Raw genomic sequence first — 12,558 nt, forward strand, 5'->3', positions numbered from 1 at the left:
GATTTTTTTTTTTTTAATTACCATCAGTATTATTATTCTGACAGAGTAAGGGACTTGGGTGTGGTGCTGCAAGAGAGGAAAGACAACACAAGGCTGTGCTAAATTTTTAAAAATAGTAAGTGAAAAATAAATGTAAATACTCCCTAAAATGCAAAATACTCCCAAAATGTGTCTGTGAGACATAGAACTTAGGATGAATTACTAAAATATATCCAGAGAAATTAATAAATTCAATCTGTGTTATTTTGGGGTTACTATTTTGATAACAAGGAGCCTTGCTGGTGGAATGGTTAAGCGCTCAGCTGCTAACCAAAAGGTCAGTGGTTTGAATCCACCACAAAGACCCAGAGAGTTTATGTAACTAGCCTAAGCCCTCAAAACAGTAAATAACTAATACAGACACTAATATATTCCAATGCTTTTGCTTTTTCATTCATAATCAATACTTTACTTTAGGGGCAAAGGACAGGAGAAAGATGTGGCAGTCTGCTTCTGTAAAGATTTTCAGCCTTGGAAATCCTATGGGGCAGTTCTACTCTGTCTTACAGCATAGGGTCATTATGAATTGGAATTGACTCAACAGCAACATGTTTTGGGTTTATTTTGATAAAGGAACAGAGGTTTTATGAGCCATTTCACAAAAGAAAAAATGTAGACAATTCAGTAAAATAGAAGATTACCTAATAATCAGATTTGCAACATGGATAACAGCAATAATATTTAATGTGACAAAAACGTAGAGATTTTCACACTGTTGCTGAAGATGCAAATAAACTGGTCTGATTTTCTGGAAGGCAATTTGGCTTGCTTATTAACGTTTTTAAGGTCTCTGTGTGGCACAATTTGTGCTTGACTACTAACCTAAAGGTTGACTTTTCAAACTCACCTAGTGGCCACAGAAGAAAGGCCTGGCAATCTGCTTTCATAAAGATTACAACCAAGAAAACCCTAGGGAGCAGTTCTACTTTGTAACAGTGGGGTTGCCATGTCTTGACTTTATAATCCAGAAATCAACTCTAAAGCAAAGGTTTGGTTTGGGTTTATTAACATTTTACATGTACATTCCCTTTGATCCAGTAACTTCAATTCTAGAATCTATCCCAAGAAATTAATTGAAAAGTGCAGCAAAAATCTAAGTGAAGGGATACTTATCACATTACTTATAATAGTAAAGAGCTGGATAATATCCTAAATGTCCATCAATACAATATTGGTCATACACTCAATGAATAAGCAGTCATTCAAAGGAAGGAGGTAGACTCATTTGTATTAACACAGTTAATGATATATGATTAATTAAACAGAAAGAAGAAAAAGGGAATGGAATACCAAATATATATATATATGTGTGTATATGTTTAGAACAATTTTAAGCTTCTGTGTCTGTGCATATAGAGATATAGACATACATTTAGCTTGGCATAGAATACTTTTATGTACTATTTTACATCCACTTTTGCATTGTTAGATTATTTTACAATAAGCTTTTACTATATTTATAAACAGCAAAGATAACATGTTCTCATTGCGAAGGGGAAAAAAGACCTGTACACGTAACAGTTATGTTTTCAAGTTGTGAGAGCGGGAAGTCATATGGTCAAATTCCATGAAGCACTGGAGATTTTTTTCTCTTTTTATATAATGTTAACACAAAATATTACAAGTTGGTTTTGACAGGAGATAGGTATAATAAGAATAGCATGACTATGTAAGCTTAGGAAACCTTAGGTTCAGGGTCAATGTTTTCCCTTCATTTGATAATCTATAACATATGTTACAACGACAAAAAAAATGAGGCTAATGGCTAGCACTTAAACTTACCACATGATAGGTAGTGGTCTAAGTGCTTTAAGTGTATCAACTCATTTAATCTTCACTACAACTCCAAAAATTAGGTATTAATATAATGTTTATTTTACAGATGAAAAATTTGAGGTATCAAAAGTTTGAGTAATTGATCCAATGTTACAAAACAAATAAGTAGCAGAATCTAGTAAGCACTCTGATACCTAAACCCAATATTAGTATATTTCTTTCTGGAAGATTTGATATTCTTTGCCTGATTTATGCTTTTACTAGAAAAAAAATGTAAAATTTGAAAAGCTGTTTTCTGGAAATCATGTAAATCAAGAAGCTCTGGTAGTCTTTTTAAATCAAATTTAGCTAAATATCAACCAAACCTGTCACTGTGGAGTTCGTTCCAACTCATACTGACCCTATACGACAGAGTAGAACTGCCCTGTAGGGCTTCCAAGGAGCAGCTGGTGGATTTGAACCACCGGTCTTTTGGTTAGCAGCCGAGCTATTAACCACTGTGCTATCAGGGCTCCAAAAATCAACATGAAAGTTATGTGGTACACATCTAGGATAAATCAAGCCCTACAGAGGAAGAGAGTCCTGAAGGAGCTCCCTTTCCTGTAATGGAGATGAAATACATACTTAATGCAATACAACAAGGCTGCAGAAGAGAACCTCAGAGATGGGAAGTTGGGGTGGAGGAGAGGGAGAGGAGTGAAGAGAGCAGAATGAAGAGGGTATGCGTTAGGAAGGAGGTGGTACAGCAGACTGTTTTTGAAAGACTGCTGTAATTTTTAATATTTTTTTTTTTTCCTGAGTATATTTTTAAACCACATACTCATTGTAGAAAACTTAGAAGGTACAGAAAAGCATAAACAGGACATAAAAACCACCACACTGACAGGTAATCACATTTTGGGGTATTACCAGGTAGAACAAGTCCTTGGGTGGTGCAAACTGTTACCTAGCTATTTTGGCTGGTTATCAAAAGTTTGAAGGTTCTAATCCACCCAGAGGTGGAAGTAAGACCTGTTGATCTACCACTGAAAAATCAGGCATTGAAAACCCTATGGAGCACAGTTCTACACTGACACACATGGGGTCGGCATGAGTCTGAGTCCAGACAGCAGATGGTACCAGGTGGATAAAATTTCAACAGGCAGTGTCAGAGTGGAGGTAGTTCAATGGTTAAGCACATGGTTGCTAACCGAAAGTTTGGCGGTTGGAACCCACCCAGCAGTTCTGCAGAAGACCTGGCGATCTGCTCCTGTAAAGACAGTTGTTTTTGTTGCTATTAGGGTTGGTGTGGGTGGTGGTGTTAGGTGCCGTTGAGTCTCTTCCTACTCATAGCAACCCTATGTATGACAGAATTGAAACACTGCCTGGTTCTGCACCATCCTCACAATCTGTACCATACTTGCTATGTTTGAGCCAGCTGTTGTAGCGACTGGGCCAATCCATCTTATTGAGGGTCTTCCTCTTCTTCACTGACCGCCTACTTTACCAAGCATGATGTCCTTCTCCAAGAACTGGTGCCTCCTAATAACAAGTCCAAAGTACGTGAGATGAAGCCTCACTACCCTCCCTTCCAAGGAGCAGTCTAGCTGTACTTGTTCCAAGACAGATTCATTCTTCTGGCAGCCCATGGTTTATTCAATATCCTTCACCAACACCATAATTCAAAGATGTTTGAATTAAGGCATTGATTCTTCTTCAGTCTTCCTTATTTATTGTCCAGCTTTCACATGCATATGAGGCTACTGAAAATATCATGGCTTGGGTCAGGCTCACCTTAGTCCTCAAAGTGACATCTTTGCTTTTCGACACTTTAAAGGGGTCTTTTGCAGCAGATTTGCCCAATGCAATTCTGCATTTTGATTTCTTGACTGCTGCTTTCATGGGCTTTGATTGTGGATCCAAGTAAAAAGAAATTACTGACAACTTCAGTATTTTCTCCGTTTCCTATGATGTTGCTTATTGTCCCAGTTGTGAGGATTTTTTTTATGTTGAGGCACAATCTATACCGAAGGCTGTAGTTTTTTTTATCTTCATCGGTAAGTGTTTCAAGTCCTCTTCACTTTCAGCAATCAGGGTTATGTAAAGATTGTTGTTGCTTTTGTTAGGTGCTGCCAAGTGGGCTCTGACTCATAGCAATCCCACGCACCACAGAACGAAACACTGCCCAGTCCTGCACCATGCTCACAATCACTGTCATGCTCAAGCCCACTGTTGCAGCCACTGTACCAATTCATCTCGTTGAGGGTCTTTCTCTTTTCTGATGACCCTGTACTTTACCAAGCATGATGTCTTTCTCCAGGGCCTAATCCCTCCTGGGAACATGTACAAAGTATGTAAGATGCAGTCTCGCCATCCTTGCTTCCAAAGAGCATTCTGGTTATCCTTTTTCTACGACAGATTTGTTCGTTCTTTTGGCAGTCCATGGTATATTCAATACTCTTTGCCAACACCAAAACTCAAAGGTGTCAGTTCTTCTTCAGTCTTCCTTATTCATTGTCCAGCTTTCACATGCATATGATGCGACTGAAAATACCATGGCTTGGGTCAGGTGCACCTTAGTCCTCAGGGTGACATCTTTGCTTTTCAACACTTTAAAGAGGTCCTTTGCAGCCGATTTGCCCAATGCAATGCATCTTTTGATGTCTTGACTGCTGCTTCCATGGGTGTTGATGTTGATTTTAAAAATTATGGCCTAGAAAACCCCATGGGGTAGTTCTACTCTGTCACATGGGGTAGCTATGAGCCAGAAAAACGGCAACAACAAAGGCAGAGAGGTGGGAAAGTCCGATTACATTCATGTAAACTATTTAAATTAACTGGAACAAAAGGAGGTGGAAATTAAACCTGAAAGAGTAGATTAGGAGGTGCCGTCATGGAAGAACTTAAATGTGAGGGTGAGGATAAGCAATGGGGAGTCATTCCAAGCTTTAGTGCAAGGAAACCCAAAAGCCAAACAAGTTGCCATTCCAACTCATGGTGACTCCATACGTTACGAAGGAAAGCTGAGCTCCACAGGGTTTTCTTGGCCGGAATCTTTATGGAAGCAAATCACCAGGACTTTCTTTCAAGGCACTGCTGAGTGGGTTTGAACCACCAACCTTCCAGTTACTAAAAAAAAAAATTTTTTTTTTTTTTTTTTTCCAGTTAGTAGCCCAGCACAAATCGTCTGCACCACCTGGGGACCTAGTACAAGGGAAGAATGTGTTCAAAGCCATGTTTAAGAAAGGTTAACCTGGAGGCATATTTGAAAAGATCAGAGAGGAGAAAGATGACAGTTGAGAACACTTAATAGTTAATTATAGTAACCTAAGGGGAATGTCACCCATGTCGTCCTAAACTAAAGAGAAAATAATACATAAAATAAAGGAAGATGCAGGTCACATAATCATAGAGACAATAAAGCTGTACACATCTTACCTGAAATGACAGTATCTCTGTGTGTGCGGTTTTTATTTTCTTTCGGTCTATTTTTTTGTTGTTTTGAGAGAACTGGAATTTTATAAGATATTCGAATATCAACTTTGACAACTCTTTACGAGTGGTTAGCTTCTTACTTATTGAATAAGTGGCTCTATTTTTGGAACTAAACATATAAGGCAAATAATAATCGGATATCTTCACAAACTAAAAGTCTATGTTGCAAAAGGATCAAGTTTTCACAAGGATTTCAACCACCCAGGGGGAAAAAAAAACAGTTGCCTTTGAGTTGATTACAACTCATGGCAACCCCATGTGTGTCATGGTAGAACTGTGCTCCAGGCCCTTGTAAAATTATTTTTTTTTTTTGCCAAAAAATAAAATAAATTGGTTATAGGAATTTATCAAATGTAAAATTTTTTCTTGACTTTAAATGTTGCATTAATAGCAGTTTATATCATCATGCCTATAAATTATATGACATAAATAATAGATGATTCAGCAAGTCATTTAGACTCGAACAATTAAGAGAGAAATGATGTTACCGTAATGATGAAAGTTTAATAATGCGTCTCTACATGCACTTAATAAATTGCTTTAGTTTGCTCTACATTTTTAGATATTGTCTGTTATTTTTTTCCATGACTAGTGCTAGAGGGTTTTATAATGCCTGTTGAAGATAAAAGAAACATTAAAGAGCCGTTAGAAGTTATTCGTGTTTTCCCAGATCTGATGCTAGGAAATATATGACCCTTAGGCTTCATTTTTCTAATTTTTGACATAGAAATTGAAGAATTGAGATCCTTACTGGTATGTGAATTCATATATATCATCGTAGGCATTTCTTAAACCCATTATGTAGTATACGCATATGCAGAAAAAGTTTTCTGCCAAATTTTGCAGGATATATTTGCCACAAGCACTATAGGCCTGCTTTCAGATCCCCTTGCATTCCTTTCACCATGTTCCCTGCTGCTTCATTCAATGATTGATTGACATGTGGAGGAGGAAAATCCAGCTTTTTTTTTTTTTTGCCCTAAAAAAAACCAGTGCTGTCTTTGCCCTAAAAAAAAAAAACCCACTGCCGTGGAGTCAATTCTGACTCATAGCGACCCTAGAGGACAGAGTAGAACTGCCCCATAGAGTTTCCAAGGAGCTCCTGGCCCTTAAAAACAATTCTGAGCCCTAGCATACTTCAGAATTCCTGGTAGAATCTGCCTGAAGCAACCCTCCATGGGATTTTGCCTGACATGACACCCTTAGCTTCATCCCTTTAGCTGTCTTATGTCCCCTACTTCCTGCCCACTTTCTCCTGGAGGTATTCTCTTTTCTTTTTTTTTTTTTTTAAATTGTACATTATGTGAAAGTTTACAGCTCAAGTTAATTTCTCCTTCAAAATTTATACACTTACTGTTTTATATTAGTTGCAATCCCCACAACTTGACAACACACTCCCCCTTTCCACCCCAGGTTCCCTGTGTCCGGTCAACCAGTTCCTGTCCCTTCCTGCCTTCTCTTCCTGCCTCTGGACAGGAGACACTCATTTGGTCTCACATATCTGATTGAACTAAGAAGCACACTCTTCACGTGTATTATTTTTTGTTTTCTGGTCCCACCTAAAGCTTTGGGAATGGTTTCAGTTCTGGGTTAACAGCGTGACCAGAGGCCATAGTTTCAGGGGTTTCTCCAGTCTCTGGGAGCACTTTCTTATAATGTGAACCTTTTTCTCAGACTTGCATTCTGAGGAGCCCAATCTAAGATGCTATACCTCAAAGACAAAAGTAAACTGGCATGAAGTTCACTTGAAAACATTTTGCCACTTTCTCTTTCAAGAGACCAGGGCACAGATGTGAGTAAAACAAGACCACTGGAGAAATACGTGAAAACCCCTAGATTCAGTAAGAACTTTTAAATATTTTCAGATCGAACTTAAGAAAAACTCAATATTATGTGATTCATCCTTTTCCTAACAGTAATAACTGCCATTTATTGAATTCTTATCTATGACTGTCGTTACTTTAGAATCTTTACATATCTTGTGCCATGTAGTCTTCACAGCAATTCTATGATGAGGCATTGTCTTTGTTTTTCAGATGAATAGTTCTACTCTGAAACACATGGGGTCTCCATGTGTCAAAATCAACTCAATAGCAACTGGAAAGAGAAAGATAGTGGCTCTGAGATTACACAGCTAGCAAATAGCTGAACCAGGATTCAAATCCAGGTGTAATCTGGTACTTAAATTCAACATTTTTCTACTTTACCTGACTGTATTGTTCTTCTGTAAGAGTGCCCTGCAATATAGTGGGTGACTGTTTCCATTGATTTACTGTTGGTTTTCCTCTGACATTTACAAGGTATTATGAGGAAGCATTTATCCAATGACTTTCACTGGAGAACTTACTCTTTGCAAATGTAAGCCATACTATCACAGTTACTTCAAAGAGTTAAAAAAAATATGAATTCTCAAACCTTATATTTTAAGAGTCCCCAGATTTGTTTGGTTCTGGTTATGTCACGGGGGTGCCCACTAAGGGGGTTATTGACAACTTGCTTGACCAGGTAGTGCAGAAAAGACAGCAATAAACCATTATGCAAGCTGTGAGTCTAGACAAGGCTATTATGTTCAATACCCTGTGGCTCACACATAACTTCTTAGATTGTATAGATAATAACTCTGGCCAACCATTTTCTGGGGTGGTCATTTCTGGCTTCTGAAGACTGACCAACTTGTTAGATTCCTATTACAGCATGTTATCCTGGAGCACGTTCAGTTGCAATCTTTTATCTGTAACAACCGTAAGGGAAAACAAGAATGCCCATACAAGAGTGGAACGAGAAGCTGGAGCCATTTTGCTCTTTGTGGTCAGACACAACAACATATAATTCATATCGATCTTTGACGCTGAAAGCAGCATAACTCAAGTGGAGGCATTGTGTGTGTCTGGCCTTACAAAATAAAAATACCATCCTTGCTTCCTGTGATATCTTCCTTTAACCCTATGGAAGCAAATGCTTTTCATCCATGGAATAGTTCTGCGCTTGGTGCACTACTCTGAGTACTGCATTTTTTCACAAATAACACACCCATGTAAATAACACACATATAACACGCATAGCACAGCCTAGAAAAATAACATGTCGGGGGTCGTGAGGTTGTCAAAAAGTGTATAACACATGCTTTATTTGCATAAAAAAACAGTGTTTGCCATGGGTTTTACCTTAGCGGTTACTTGACAGCAAGACTCAATTTAAGAGTGGATGCTAATGAAGTTGAGTGAAGGAATGATTTACTGAAGAAGGAAGGCTGAATTATATTTATATACCCTGTAGATTGTTCAGGGTGGGGAGCATCAAAAGTAATTCATTTCCAACTGTCTCTGGAAAGATGGAAAGTAATAACCCACTGCTGTCAAGTCGATTCCGACTCATAGGGACCCCATAGTGTTTCCAAGGCTGCAAATCTCTATGGAAGCAGACGGCTACATCTTTTCCCGCAAAGCTGCTGGTGGTTTCCAACTGCCAACCTTCAGTTAGCAGTCGATCACTTTAACCACTGTGCCACCAGGGCTCCTTGGAAAGTAATTAGATGCAAAAAATAAAAATGTAATTGTTCCAATTCCTGGATATTAACTAGGATTCTTTCAGTTGCAAGTGGCAGAAACCCAAGAACATTGGCTTCTGCACAGGAGCAAATTATTACTCTCCCCATCCCTCCTGCTACTTCCTTCTGTGTTGGCACCATCCTCAGAAGGACACTCCACCACAACTGGCAAAATGGCTGCCCGAAGCTCCCAGCTGACATTATATCTCTCAGTTACACCAGCTCTCCCCCACCTCACGATACCAACCAATGCCCCAAGTCTGTCTCACTGGCTTGTCTTTATTATTGTGTGAGAGGTATAGGGATGGCTGACCGACAATCCTAGACCCAATGGTGAAATCAACATTGCCTGAACTATATAAATAAGGGTAGTTCACACAAGAAAATTAGAGTGCTGTTTCCAAAAGAAGAAGTATGGGGCATTAATTAGTAGGAAAAACAAAGCAAAACAGCTGTCCATTACCCTGTGACTCACTATTCTACTAGTTTTCTTTAATATGAACCACAGGAAATTTATCTCTATTTAATAAAGATGACTTCTCTGAATCCTCTACTTTGAAATCATATACTAGTTATTGCCTTTGTATTATTTGACCCTTGTTGTTGTTTTTAGTACCATAGAGTTGACCCCCCCCGACTCATGGCAAAGCCCTGCACGATAAAATGAAATGCTGCTCGACAGAACTAAATGCTGCTTGGTCTTGTGTCATCCCCATAATGGGATGAAGGTTGGGCCATTGTGATCCATAGGGTTTTCATTGACTTATTTTCAGAAGCAGATTGCAAGGCCTTTCTTCTTAGCCATCTTAATCTGGAAGATCTGCTAAAACCTGTTCAGAACCATAGCCACACGCAAGCCTCCACTGACAGACAGGTGGTGGCTGCACATAAGGTGCATTGGCTAGGAATTGAACCCAGATCTCCTGCATGAAAGGCAAAAATTTTACCATTGAACCACCAATGCCTCCTTAATAAATGTGTATCATTATGTATATCTTTATGTTTGTATCTCATCTCTTCAATAAGTTTCAAAAAATATCTCACGTAGCTGTACTATATAAACAATTAAAAAAATATATTACCATCTAATAAAGATTGATTGGAAATAGTCATGTCAACAACAACCAGTTTTTCAAGAAAATTGCTTGAAATTTAGAGATACTTACAAGAAAGTGTAAGAAGCCCTATTGCACAAACAGTTTGAGATCAGCTACTAACCATAGGGTCGCTATGAGTCAGAATCAACTTGATGGCACTGGGTTTGGTTTGGTTTGGGTTTATTAACCTAAAGATTGGCAGTTTGAACCCACCCATTGGCTCCATGAAAGAAAGGCATGGCAATCTGCTTCCATAAAGATTATAGCCAAGAAAACCCTATGAAGCATCTGTCTGCTGTAACAGATAGGGTCACTATGAGTCTGAGGTCAACTCAACAGCACCTAGTAACACAACAACATAAGAAAATGTGATTTCTTTGCATCCACCTTGTGAGGTAAGTAAATCAGCGTTACTGTCTTGATGTTACAGAAATGAAAACAGACTGAAAGAGGTTACATGGATTCCATAAAATTATCGCAACGTTCAAGGTAAGACAGTTGGTCAAGAGACAGATCCTGAATACAAACCCAGTTCTTCTAACTCCAAGCCCAATACGTTGCTATTCATACAGCATTTTTAAAAAATTATTTATTGGGTGTTTAGTATGAAAGATACAAGGATGGAGATAAAGCCACTGCCCTCAAATATTCTAAAATGTTTTGGGAGTAACAGATATGTAAATAAATACTATAAGTCTGCTTCTAATATACCACCCAGTTTTTCTGATAGAAAGTTTTTACTGCAGTATCATTTAGAGGATACATTGGGAATTGTTACGTATTTGAAGTCCCTGGATGGTGCAAATGGTTAGTGTTCTCAACTGATAACTGAAAAATTGGAGTTTGAGTTTAACCAGAGGTACTTTGGAAGAAAACCCTGGCAATTTACTTCTGAAAAATCAACCATTGAAAACCCTATGGAGCAAAGTTCTACTCTGACACACATGAGGGTGCCATGAGTTGGAATTGACTCCACGGCAACTGGTTTGGATATAGTGTTACCTATTTTGTCTTTGTGTGGCACATGCTTCTGAATTCATGCTCAGATTTTACTGAGGAGTAAATGCTGGGTGGTGTCAATGGTTAACACTCTCAGCTGATAACCAAAAGTTTGTCAGTTTGAGTCCATCTGGAGGTACCTTAAAAGAAAGGCCTGGTGATCTACTTCCAAAAGACAGTCATTGAAAACCGTATAGAGCACAGTTCTACTCTGACACACACACAGTCTCCGTAAGTTGGAATCAACTCCATGGCAACTGAGTAAACACGGAACTAGTGGAGAGAACAAAATATTTGGGCAATTCCCATGCCAGGACTTACGAGTACTACTTAATATACTGGGATGCAATTCATTTAATCCAAGGTGTGGGAAAGATAGTGCTAGGAAAATAAAGCGTTTTGGTGAATTAATTTTTAAAATATCTTAATTCAGAACTTTCTGTTTTCACAAGAATCTTTAGTATGTATATTATATATACACATATATACATACATATTTACACATGAATTTGTATATACATATATATGTATATATGCAAGGTCCCTGGGTGGTTCAAATGGTTTGCACTCTGCAACTAATCAAAAGGTTACAGGTTCAAACCCACAAAGTGATGCAATGAAAGAAAGGCTTGGCTCTCAGCTTTCATAAAGATTACAGCCAAGACAACTCTATGGAGCTGCTTAGTTCTATTCTGTAACACACGGAGGTCTCCATACATTAGAATTGACTCAGTGGCAATGAGTTTGGTTTGGTTTGGTTTTGGTAAAGATACAGGGACTTATATATGCATATGGAACCCTTGTGGTGCAATGGTTAAAGCGCTCAGCTGCTGAGGTCATCAGCTCAAACACCAACCGCACCGCAGAAGAAAAGACTTGACAATCTGCTCTCATAAAGATTACAGCCAAAGAACCCCTATAGAGCAATTGTACTCTGTCCTAGAGGGTCAACAAAGAGCCAGAAGCAACTCAATGGCATGCAAAAACAGCATATAGAGAGTGCAAATATTGTGTACTCCCAGCCAAGATTTTTCAACCTTTCAATAACACAGCTAGTGTCAGTCTGAAAGAGTAATTATTGTTTTTGCACAAGTATGGTATATATAAGTAGGTGGGTGCTTAATAGTTGGGATGCCCGCTTGCTATACTTGAAACATATAGCTCAACAGAGGAGAAAGTGTTCGAGAATACCTTAGGTTTACAACGCAATTTTAAAATGGGCAAAGGACGTGAACAAACACTTCACCAAAGAGGACATTCAAGCAGCCAGCAAACACATGAAAATATGTTCACAATCATTAGCCATCAGAGGCAGGCAAATCAAAACTACAATGAGATACCGTCTCACCCCTACAAAAATGGCACTGATCAAAAAGAGAACAACAAATGCAGGTGAGGTTGGGGGAGATTGGAATTCTGCTCTACCACTGGTGGGATTGTAAATCGTTTCTTTCAACCACTATGAAAAATGGTATGGTGCTTCCTCAAAAAGCTAAAAACAGAAATACCCTATGATCTAGCAGGAGCCCTGGTGACAGAGTGGTTAAGAGATTGACTGCTAATCAAAAGGTCAGCAGTTCAAATCCACCAGATACTCCTTGCAAACCCTATGGGGCAGTTCTGTTC

At 38.7% G+C, this 12,558-nt stretch overlaps 1 non-coding gene across 1 annotated transcript; it reads right to left on the reverse strand.

The window, feature by feature from the left end:
- Positions 1-9,729: 9,729 nt before the first annotated feature.
- TRNAE-UUC (transfer RNA glutamic acid (anticodon UUC)) lies at positions 9,730-9,800 on the reverse strand. The gene has a single exon. It is a non-coding gene; the product is annotated as a tRNA-Glu (tRNA).
- Between the last annotated feature and the right edge of the window lie 2,758 nt (positions 9,801-12,558).

The sequence above is a fragment of the Elephas maximus genome, chromosome 2 (assembly GCF_024166365.1).
Source record: "Elephas maximus indicus isolate mEleMax1 chromosome 2, mEleMax1 primary haplotype, whole genome shotgun sequence".
In the NCBI taxonomy this organism is placed as follows: Eukaryota; Metazoa; Chordata; class Mammalia; order Proboscidea; family Elephantidae; genus Elephas; species Elephas maximus.